Below are 10,077 nucleotides of genomic sequence, written 5' to 3' on the forward strand. Positions count from 1 at the left end.
AAGCCGTGGGTAGACCTGGTGTCCGCAGCATGCCCTGGGTAGACCTGGTGTCCGCAGCTTGGTAGACCTGTTGCCCGTTTCATGGCTGGGTAGACCTGGTGTCCGCAGCAAGCCGTGGGTAGACCTGGTGTCCGCAGCATGCCCTGGGTAGACCTGGTGTCCGCAGCTTGGTAGACCTGTTGCCCGTTTCATGGCTGGGTAGACCTGGTGTCCGCAGCAAGCCGTGAGTAGACCTGTTGCCCGTTTCATGGCTGGGTAGACCTGTTGTCCGCAGCATGCCCTGGGTAGACCTGTTGTCCGCAGCTTGGTAGACCTGTTGCCCGTTTCATGGCTGGGTAGACCTGGTGTCCGCAGCAAGCCGTGAGTAGACCTGTTGCCCGTTTCATGGCTGGGTAGACCTGGTGTCCGCAGCAAGCCGTGAGTAGACCTGGTGTCCGCAGCTTGGTAGACCTGTTGCCCGTTTCATGGCTGGGTAGACCTGGTGTCCGCAGCAAGACGTGAGTAGACCTGTTGCCCGTTTCATGGCTGGGTAGACCTGGTGTCCGCAGCATGCCCTGGGTAGACCTGGTGTCCGCAGCTTGGTAGACCTGTTGCCCGTTTCATGGCTGGGTAGACCTGGTGTCCGCAGCAAGCCGTGAGTAGACCTGTTGCCCGTTTCATGGCTGGGTAGACCTGGTGTCCGCAGCATGCCCTGGGTAGACCTGGTGTCCGCAGCTTGGTAGACCTGTTGCCCGTTTCATGGCTGGGTAGACCTGGTGTCCGCAGCATGCCCTGGGTAGACCTGGTGTCCGCAGCTTGGTAGACCTGTTGCCCGATTCATGCCTGGGTAGACCTGTTGTCCGCAGCATGCCCTGGGTAGACCTGGTGTCCGCAGCATGCCCTGGGTAGACCTGGTGTCCGCAGCTTGGTAGACCTGTTGCCCGTTTCATGGCTGGGTAGACCTGGTGTCCGCAGCAAGCCGTGAGTAGACCTGTTGCCCGTTTCATGGCTGGGTAGACCTGGTGTCCGCAGCATGCCCTGGGTAGACCTGGTGTCCGCAGCTTGGTAGACCTGTTGCCCGTTTCATGGCTGGGTAGACCTGGTGTCCGCAGCAAGCCGTGAGTAGACCTGTTGCCCGTTTCATGGCTGGGTAGACCTGTTGTCCGCAGCATGCCCTGGGTAGACCTGGTGTCCGCAGCTTGGTAGACCTGTTGCCCGTTTCATGGCTGGGTAGACCTGGTGTCCGCAGCAAGCCGTGGGTAGACCTGGTGTCCGGAGCTTGGTAGACCTGTTGCCCGATTCATGCCTGGGTAGACCTGTTGTCCGCAGCATGCCCTGGGTAGACCTGGTGTCCGCAGCATGCCCTGGGTAGACCTGGTGTCCGCAGCTTGGTAGACCTGTTGCCCGTTTCATGGCTGGGTAGACCTGGTGTCCGCAGCATGCCCTGGGTAGACCTGGTGTCCGCAGCTTGGTAGACCTGTTGCCCGTTTCATGGCTGGGTAGACCTGGTGTCCGCAGCAAGCCGTGGGTAGACCTGGTGTCCGGAGCTTGGTAGACCTGTTGCCCGATTCATGCCTGGGTAGACCTGTTGTCCGCAGCATTGAGTGGGTAGACCTGGTGTCCGCAGCATGCCCTGGGTAGACCTGGTGTCCGCAGCTTGGTAGACCTGTTGCCCGTTTCATGGCTTGGTAGACCTGTTGTCCGCAGCAAGCCGTGAGTAGACCTGTTGCCCGTTTCATGGCTGGGTAGACCTGTTGTCCGCAGCATGCCCTGGGTAGACCTGGTGTCCGCAGCTTGGTAGACCTGTTGCCCGTTTCATGGCTGGGTAGACCTGTTGTCCGCAGCAAGCCGTGGGTAGACCTGGTGTCCGCAGCATGCCCTGGGTAGACCTGGTGTCCGCAGCTTGGTAGACCTGTTGCCCGTTTCATGGCTGGGTAGACCTGGTGTCCGCAGCAAGCCGTGGGTAGACCTGGTGTCCGCAGCATGCCCTGGGTAGACCTGGTGTCCGCAGCTTGGTAGACCTGTTGCCCGTTTCATGGCTGGGTAGACCTGGTGTCCGCAGCAAGCCGTGAGTAGACCTGTTGCCCGTTTCATGGCTGGGTAGACCTGGTGTCCGCAGCATGCCCTGGGTAGACCTGTTGTCCGCAGCTTGGTAGACCTGTTGCCCGTTTCATGGCTGGGTAGACCTGGTGTCCGCAGCAAGCCGTGAGTAGACCTGTTGCCCGTTTCATGGCTGGGTAGACCTGGTGTCCGCAGCAAGCCGTGAGTAGACCTGGTGTCCGCAGCTTGGTAGACCTGTTGCCCGTTTCATGGCTGGGTAGACCTGGTGTCCGAAGCAAGACGTGAGTAGACCTGTTGCCCGTTTCATGGCTGGGTAGACCTGGTGTCCGCAGCATGCCCTGGGTAGACCTGCTGTCCGCAGCTTGGTAGACCTGTTGCCCGTTTCATGGCTGGGTAGACCTGGTGTCCGCAGCATGCCCTGGGTAGACCTGTTGTCCGCAGCTTGGTAGACCTGTTGCCCGTTTCATGGCTGGGTAGACCTGGTGTCCGCAGCATGCCCTGGGTAGACCTGGTGTCCGCAGCTTGGTAGACCTGTTGCCCGATTCATGCCTGGGTAGACCTGTTGTCCGCAGCATGCCCTGGGTAGACCTGGTGTCCGCAGCATGCCCTGGGTAGACCTGGTGTCCGCAGCTTGGTAGACCTGTTGCCCGTTTCATGGCTGGGTAGACCTGGTGTCCGCAGCAAGCCGTGAGTAGACCTGTTGCCCGTTTCATGGCTGGGTAGACCTGGTGTCCGCAGCATGCCCTGGGTAGACCTGGTGTCCGCAGCTTGGTAGACCTGTTGCCCGTTTCATGGCTGGGTAGACCTGGTGTCCGCAGCAAGCCGTGAGTAGACCTGTTGCCCGTTTCATGGCTGGGTAGACCTGGTGTCCGCAGCATGCCCTGGGTAGACCTGGTGTCCGCAGCTTGGTAGACCTGTTGCCCGTTTCATGGCTGGGTAGACCTGGTGTCCGCAGCAAGCCGTGGGTAGACCTGGTGTCCGGAGCTTGGTAGACCTGTTGCCCGATTCATGCCTGGGTAGACCTGTTGTCCGCAGCATGCCCTGGGTAGACCTGGTGTCCGCAGCATGCCCTGGGTAGACCTGGTGTCCGCAGCTTGGTAGACCTGTTGCCCGTTTCATGGCTGGGTAGACCTGGTGTCCGCAGCAAGCCGTGAGTAGACCTGTTGCCCGTTTCATGGCTGGGTAGACCTGGTGTCCGCAGCATGCCCTGGGTAGACCTGGTGTCCGCAGCTTGGTAGACCTGTTGCCCGTTTCATGGCTGGGTAGACCTGGTGTCCGCAGCAAGCCGTGAGTAGACCTGTTGCCCGTTTCATGGCTGGGTAGACCTGGTGTCCGCAGCATGCCCTGGGTAGACCTGGTGTCCGCAGCTTGGTAGACCTGTTGCCCGTTTCATGGCTGGGTAGACCTGGTGTCCGCAGCAAGCCGTGGGTAGACCTGGTGTCCGGAGCTTGGTAGACCTGTTGCCCGATTCATGCCTGGGTAGACCTGTTGTCCGCAGCATTGAGTGGGTAGACCTGGTGTCCGCAGCATGCCCTGGGTAGACCTGGTGTCCGCAGCTTGGTAGACCTGTTGCCCGTTTCATGGCTGGGTAGACCTGGTGTCCGCAGCAAGCCGTGAGTAGACCTGTTGCCCGTTTCATGGCTGGGTAGACCTGGTGTCCGCAGCATGCCCTGGGTAGACCTGGTGTCCGCAGCTTGGTAGACCTGTTGCCCGTTTCATGGCTGGGTAGACCTGGTGTCCGCAGCAAGCCGTGGGTAGACCTGGTGTCCGGAGCTTGGTAGACCTGTTGCCCGATTCATGCCTGGGTAGACCTGTTGTCCGCAGCATTGAGTGGGTAGACCTGGTGTCCGCAGCATGCCCTGGGTAGACCTGGTGTCCGCAGCTTGGTAGACCTGTTGCCCGTTTCATGGCTGGGTAGACCTGGTGTCCGCAGCAAGCCGTGAGTAGACCTGTTGCCCGTTTCATGGCTGGGTAGACCTGGTGTCCGCAGCATGCCCTGGGTAGACCTGGTGTCCGCAGCTTGGTAGACCTGTTGCCCGTTTCATGGCTGGGTAGACCTGTTGTCCGCAGCAAGCCGTGGGTAGACCTGGTGTCCGGAGCTTGGTAGACCTGTTGCCCGATTCATGCCTGGGTAGACCTGTTGTCCGCAGCATTGAGTGGGTAGACCTGGTGTCCGCAGCATGCCCTGGGTAGACCTGTTGTCCGCAGCTTGGTAGACCTGTTGCCCGTTTCATGGCTGGGTAGACCTGTTGTCCGCAGCAAGCCGTGAGTAGACCTGTTGCCCGTTTCATGACTGGGTAGACCTGGTGTCCGCAGCATGCCCTGGGTAGACCTGGTGTCCGCAGCTTGGTAGACCTGTTGCCCGTTTCATGGCTGGGTAGACCTGGTGTCCGCAGCAAGCCGTGAGTAGACCTGTTGCCCGTTTCATGGCTGGGTAGACCTGGTGTCCGCAGCATGCCCTGGGTAGACCTGGTGTCCGCAGCTTGGTAGACCTGTTGCCCGTTTCATGGCTGGGTAGACCTGTTGTCCGCAGCAAGCCGTGGGTAGACCTGGTGTCCGCAGCTTGGTAGACCTGTTGCCCGATTCATGCCTGGGTAGACCTGTTGTCCGCAGCAAGCCGTGGGTAGACCTGGTGTCCGCAGCTTGGTAGACCTGTTGCCCGTTTCATGGCTGGGTAGACCTGGTGTCCGCAGCATTGAGTTGGTAGACCTGGTGTCCGCAGCAAGCCGTGGGTAGACCTGGTGTCCGCAGCTTGGTAGACCTGTTGCCCGTTTCATGGCTGGGTAGACCTGTTGTCCGCAGCATTGAGTTGGTAGACCTGTTGCCCGTTTCATGGCTGGGTAGACCTGGTGTCCGCAGCTTGGTAGACCTGTTGCCCGTTTCATGGCTGGGTAGACCTGGTGTCCGCAGCAAGCCGTGAGTAGACCTGGTGCCCGTTTCATGGCTGGGTAGACCTGGTGTCCGCAGCAAGCCGTGGGTAGACCTGGTGTCCGCAGCTTGGTAGACCTGTTGCCCGATTCATGGCTGGGTAGACCTGTTGTCCGCAGCAAGCCGTGGGTAGACCTGGTGTCCGCAGCATGCCCTGGGTAGACCTGGTGTCCGCAGCTTGGTAGACCTGTTGCCCGTTTCATGGCTGGGTAGACCTGGTGTCCGCAGCAAGCCGTGGGTAGACCTGGTGTCCGCAGCTTGGTAGACCTGTTGCCCGTTTCATGGCTGGGTAGACCTGTTGTCCGCAGCATTGAGTTGGTAGACCTGGTGTCCGCAGCAAGCCGTGGGTAGACCTGGTGTCCGCAGCATGCCCTGGGTAGACCTGGTGTCCGCAGCTTGGTAGACCTGTTGCCCGTTTCATGCCTGGGTAGACCTGTTGTCCGCAGCAAGCCGTGGGTAGACCTGGTGTCCGCAGCATGCCCTGGGTAGACCTGGTGTCCGCAGCTTGGTAGACCTGTTGCCCGTTTCATGGCTGGGTAGACCTGTTGTCCGCTGCAAGCCGTGAGTAGACCTGTTGCCCGTTTCATGGCTGGGTAGACCTGGTGTCCGCAGCATGCCCTGGGTAGACCTGGTGTCCGCAGCTGGGTAGACCTGTTGCCCGTTTCATGGCTGGGTAGACCTGGTGTCCGCAGCAAGCCGTGGGTAGACCTGGTGTCCGCAGCATGCCCTGGGTAGACCTGGTGTCCGCAGCTTGGTAGACCTGTTGCCCGTTTCATGGCTGGGTAGACCTGGTGTCCGCAGCAAGCCGTGAGTAGACCTGTTGCCCGTTTCATGGCTGGGTAGACCTGGTGTCCGCAGCATGCCCTGGGTAGACCTGGTGTCCGCAGCTTGGTAGACCTGTTGCCCGTTTCATGGCTGGGTAGACCTGGTGTCCGCAGCAAGCCGTGGGTAGACCTGGTGTCCGGAGCTTGGTAGACCTGTTGCCCGATTCATGCCTGGGTAGACCTGTTGTCCGCAGCATGCCCTGGGTAGACCTGGTGTCCGCAGCATGCCCTGGGTAGACCTGGTGTCCGCAGCTTGGTAGACCTGTTGCCCGTTTCATGGCTGGGTAGACCTGGTGTCCGCAGCAAGCCGTGAGTAGACCTGTTGCCCGTTTCATGGCTGGGTAGACCTGGTGTCCGCAGCATGCCCTGGGTAGACCTGGTGTCCGCAGCTTGGTAGACCTGTTGCCCGTTTCATGGCTGGGTAGACCTGGTGTCCGCAGCAAGCCGTGAGTAGACCTGTTGCCCGTTTCATGGCTGGGTAGACCTGGTGTCCGCAGCATGCCCTGGGTAGACCTGGTGTCCGCAGCTTGGTAGACCTGTTGCCCGTTTCATGGCTGGGTAGACCTGGTGTCCGCAGCAAGCCGTGGGTAGACCTGGTGTCCGGAGCTTGGTAGACCTGTTGCCCGATTCATGCCTGGGTAGACCTGTTGTCCGCAGCATTGAGTGGGTAGACCTGGTGTCCGCAGCATGCCCTGGGTAGACCTGGTGTCCGCAGCTTGGTAGACCTGTTGCCCGTTTCATGGCTGGGTAGACCTGGTGTCCGCAGCAAGCCGTGAGTAGACCTGTTGCCCGTTTCATGGCTGGGTAGACCTGTTGTCCGCAGCATGCCCTGGGTAGACCTGGTGTCCGCAGCTTGGTAGACCTGTTGCCCGTTTCATGGCTGGGTAGACCTGGTGTCCGCAGCAAGCCGTGGGTAGACCTGGTGTCCGCAGCATGCCCTGGGTAGACCTGGTGTCCGCAGCTTGGTAGACCTGTTGCCCGTTTCATGGCTGGGTAGACCTGGTGTCCGCAGCAAGCCGTGGGTAGACCTGGTGTCCGCAGCAAGCCGTGGGTAGACCTGGTGTCCGCAGCATGCCCTGGGTAGACCTGGTGTCCGCAGCTTGGTAGACCTGTTGCCCGTTTCATGGCTGGGTAGACCTGTTGTCCGCAGCAAGCCGTGGGTAGACCTGGTGTCCGCAGCATGCCCTGGGTAGACCTGGTGTCCGCAGCTTGGTAGACCTGTTGCCCTTTTCATGCCCTGGGTAGACCTGGTGTCCGCAGCTGGGTAGACCTGTTGTCCGCAGCAAGCCGTGGGTAGACCTGGTGTCCGCAGCATGCCCTGGGTAGACCTGGTGTCCGCAGCTTGGTAGACCTGTTGCCCGTTTCATGGCTGGGTAGACCTGTTGTCCGCAGCAAGCCGTCGGTAGACCTGTTGCCCGTTTCATGGCTGGTAGACCTGTTGTCCGCTGCCGGCCTGGAAGTACTCCAAGGGGTCGCTGTTTCTCGCTGCCTCCGGCTATGTCATCGTAGAAGGCGGCGTGCGCCACTGCGCCCCCTCGGTCACGTACATCGGTTCTCTTTCCGGCCTCCGCCGCTTCGGGCCCATCTGTCCGTATTATGGGAACGAGGTGACGGGCCGTATCCCCACAGGCTGTTGCCGTGCCTGTGTCCGTGGCGGAGAAGGGCGGACGCGCGTGCGGTCGCCAGGGCCAGAAGAACACCGCCGATGTCGGGGCGAGTCGCGTGGCTTCGTCCGGCTTCCCGTCTTACCCAGTTCGACTGGGACAGGTTAGCCCAGAGAGAGAGACCGATGCGATCCGAGAGCCGCTCCCCGGCCCAGGCGAGGCTGCGTGCTCAGTCGGGGGAGAAGCGAGAAAGCCCCCAGAGAGACCGATGCGATCCGAGAGCCGCTCCCCGGCCCAGGCCGAGGCTGCGTGTTCAGTCCGGGGGAGAAGCGAGAAAGCCCCCAGAGAGAGCGATGCGATCCGAGAGCCACCGCGCTCCCCCGGCCCAGGCGAGGCTGCGTTGTTCCAGGCGGGGGAGAAGCGAGAAAAAGGCCCAGAGAGAGGGCGAGAAAGCCGCGAGTGTGTCCCGCTCCGGCCCGGCTGCTGCCGGTTTCGTGACAACGGGGAGCCGGGCGCCCGCTCGCTCCCCCGGGGATGGTGGCGGGCGAGGCGGCGGCGCCTCGCCCCTTTTCTGCCCGGCCTTAAGCCGGGGCCCCGCCCGCTCGCCGGGTGCGGCATTTCTTCGGCTGTCGGTCCCGGTGCACGCTGGTGGCCGGCAGCCGGGGCTGGATTTCTGTGGGGCCGGCCCGGGGTTGTGTTGAGCCTGCCCGGGCTTTCCCTGGCCCCCCTCCCCGAGAGCCCCCCGGGCGTGGCTCGCTTGGCCGAGGTTGGCTGCGCCTCGTTTCCCGCTCCCGACCTGTGTTGCCAGAGTTGTGTCCGTATCGAAAGGGCAGCGGGGGACATGCAGTGGGGCGTGTGGCCTCGCCTCTCGGCTTCGCTTGCTTGCCTGCGAAGGGGGGCTCGGTGACGGGAGTGTCCGGCCCTGCCGTGTGTTGTTGAAGTCGTCCCCCTTCCTCGGCCCTAAGCCGGGGACCCGCGTGTAGCGGGCAGAATTTTTCCGGGGCGGCGGTCGGCCGCGGTGGCCGGCCGTGTCCCCCCCCCCAGGACGGACCCCGCAACCCAACAGAGAGCGAGCGAGCGAGTGAGCCCCCGAGAGTGTGTCGTGGGCGGGGCGGCGGCGCCTCGCCCTTTCTCGGTATCGGCCGGGCGCGATCGAGGCACCGTGCCGGGGCGGCCCGTGGTGTCTGGCCTGCCCCGGCTGCCGTGGTTGCCGTTGCCGGCGGGGGCTGGGTTTTGCGAGCGGCTCCGTTCTTTTTTATTAAAGCGTGCCGGTGTGCGGGGCAGTGTGGGGGTGCCCGCCCGGCCTCCGTTCTTTTTCTCTCGCGGCCCTAAGCCGCGGCACCGAGAAGCGCGCGCTGACGAAGGGTCACGGGCCGCCACCGAAGCGAAAGCGAAAGGCGAGAGAGAAGGGCTGGCTGTGTTGGCGAGTGAGAAAAGAGACCGTATGTCCGGTGGTTGGAGGGGTTTTACGGGAGGAGTTGAGAGGCGCGTTCTCGCCCCCACCCCTGGCTCGTGACCCCCGTGGCTAGCACGGGTCGTGCGACGCATGGCGTGCTTTTTTTTTTAGTTTTTTTTTTGGTGCGGTGGCTTGCCCTTCCCCCCGGCTTTTTTTCCGGGTGGGAAGCCGATCGCTGCGAGGCGGGCGAAAGCCGGTGGCCCGCGGCGTGGTCGGTGGCAGCTGCTCCGTTTTCCGTTGTCTTGCGGCCCGCGGGCGGGTGGCGGCACCCCCCGCTCTCTTCCTCTGCTGCGTGATCGATCCCGAAGGTTGCAAGCGGCCCGCCGGCGTCGGGGGCCTAGGGAGCGTCGGGGAGGCTCGGCGGCGCCAAGGGAGGGCCTCTCGGGGACGTGTCCCGCTCGCACGCATGTTGGAGCCCTGCTCCGTTGCCGTTGTCCCAGGAACCCGCGGCCGCGGGGGCTCCCCGTTGCCCCGCGGCTGCTTTTCTTTCTGTCCCCGTCCGATCGATGAGGCTTTTCGGGTCGCGTCGGAAAGGGCCCCCGGCGGGCCGGCTCCTCCGGGCGAAGTCTCGGTGGTGTCCGGTCCCTCGAGCAGGGCGGTCTCCTGTCCAATTCGCTTCCCGTCGCAGGCGAGGTGTCGCTCCTTCCGCTTGCCGGGGAAGGAACATCTTTACCGTCCCAGGCTGTGTGATGGCCGCGTGGCCCCGTGAGCACTCAAGGTGTCCTTAAAACCACGCGAGGTGCCGGCGCTGGCCCTGGTCCGAGTTTAGCGTCCCGTGGGTGCCGGCCGCGAGCAGCACCGGGCGGCGGTGCGGCTCGAGCTTGAGCCGAGAGAAAACGAAACCAAACCCCCCCCCCCCCTCGAGTGCGAGAGAGAGTGAGAGGGCTGACGAGAACCGATGGCGGGGCCGGGGGAGCACGGACGGGGGAAAAGAGCCCGTTCCGCGCGCGCACCGCGCACGGCGCTCCTTTGTCGTGCCGCCGCCTGCTGCAGAGCGAGCCGCCCCGGCCTCGGGGCCTCGGTGTTGTCCGGGCCGCGCCCGCCTTGTCGGGTCGCTGTCTCCTCTAGCACGTCCGGTGCTTTTTCGGGCCGGCCTCGGGGGCGGGTCAGCCCCAGCCGAGCCCCGTCCCCGCGCCCCCAGCGCGCGCGGGACTCTCCGAACGCGAAGGCCGAGCCGTGTTGTGTGTCGCAAGGGCGCGGGCCCTGAGAAAAAAAGAGCCAAGGG

The sequence above is a fragment of the Sturnus vulgaris genome, unplaced genomic scaffold (assembly GCF_052056855.1).
Source record: "Sturnus vulgaris isolate bStuVul1 unplaced genomic scaffold, bStuVul1.hap1 Scaffold_160, whole genome shotgun sequence".
NCBI lineage: Eukaryota > Metazoa > Chordata > Aves > Passeriformes > Sturnidae > Sturnus > Sturnus vulgaris.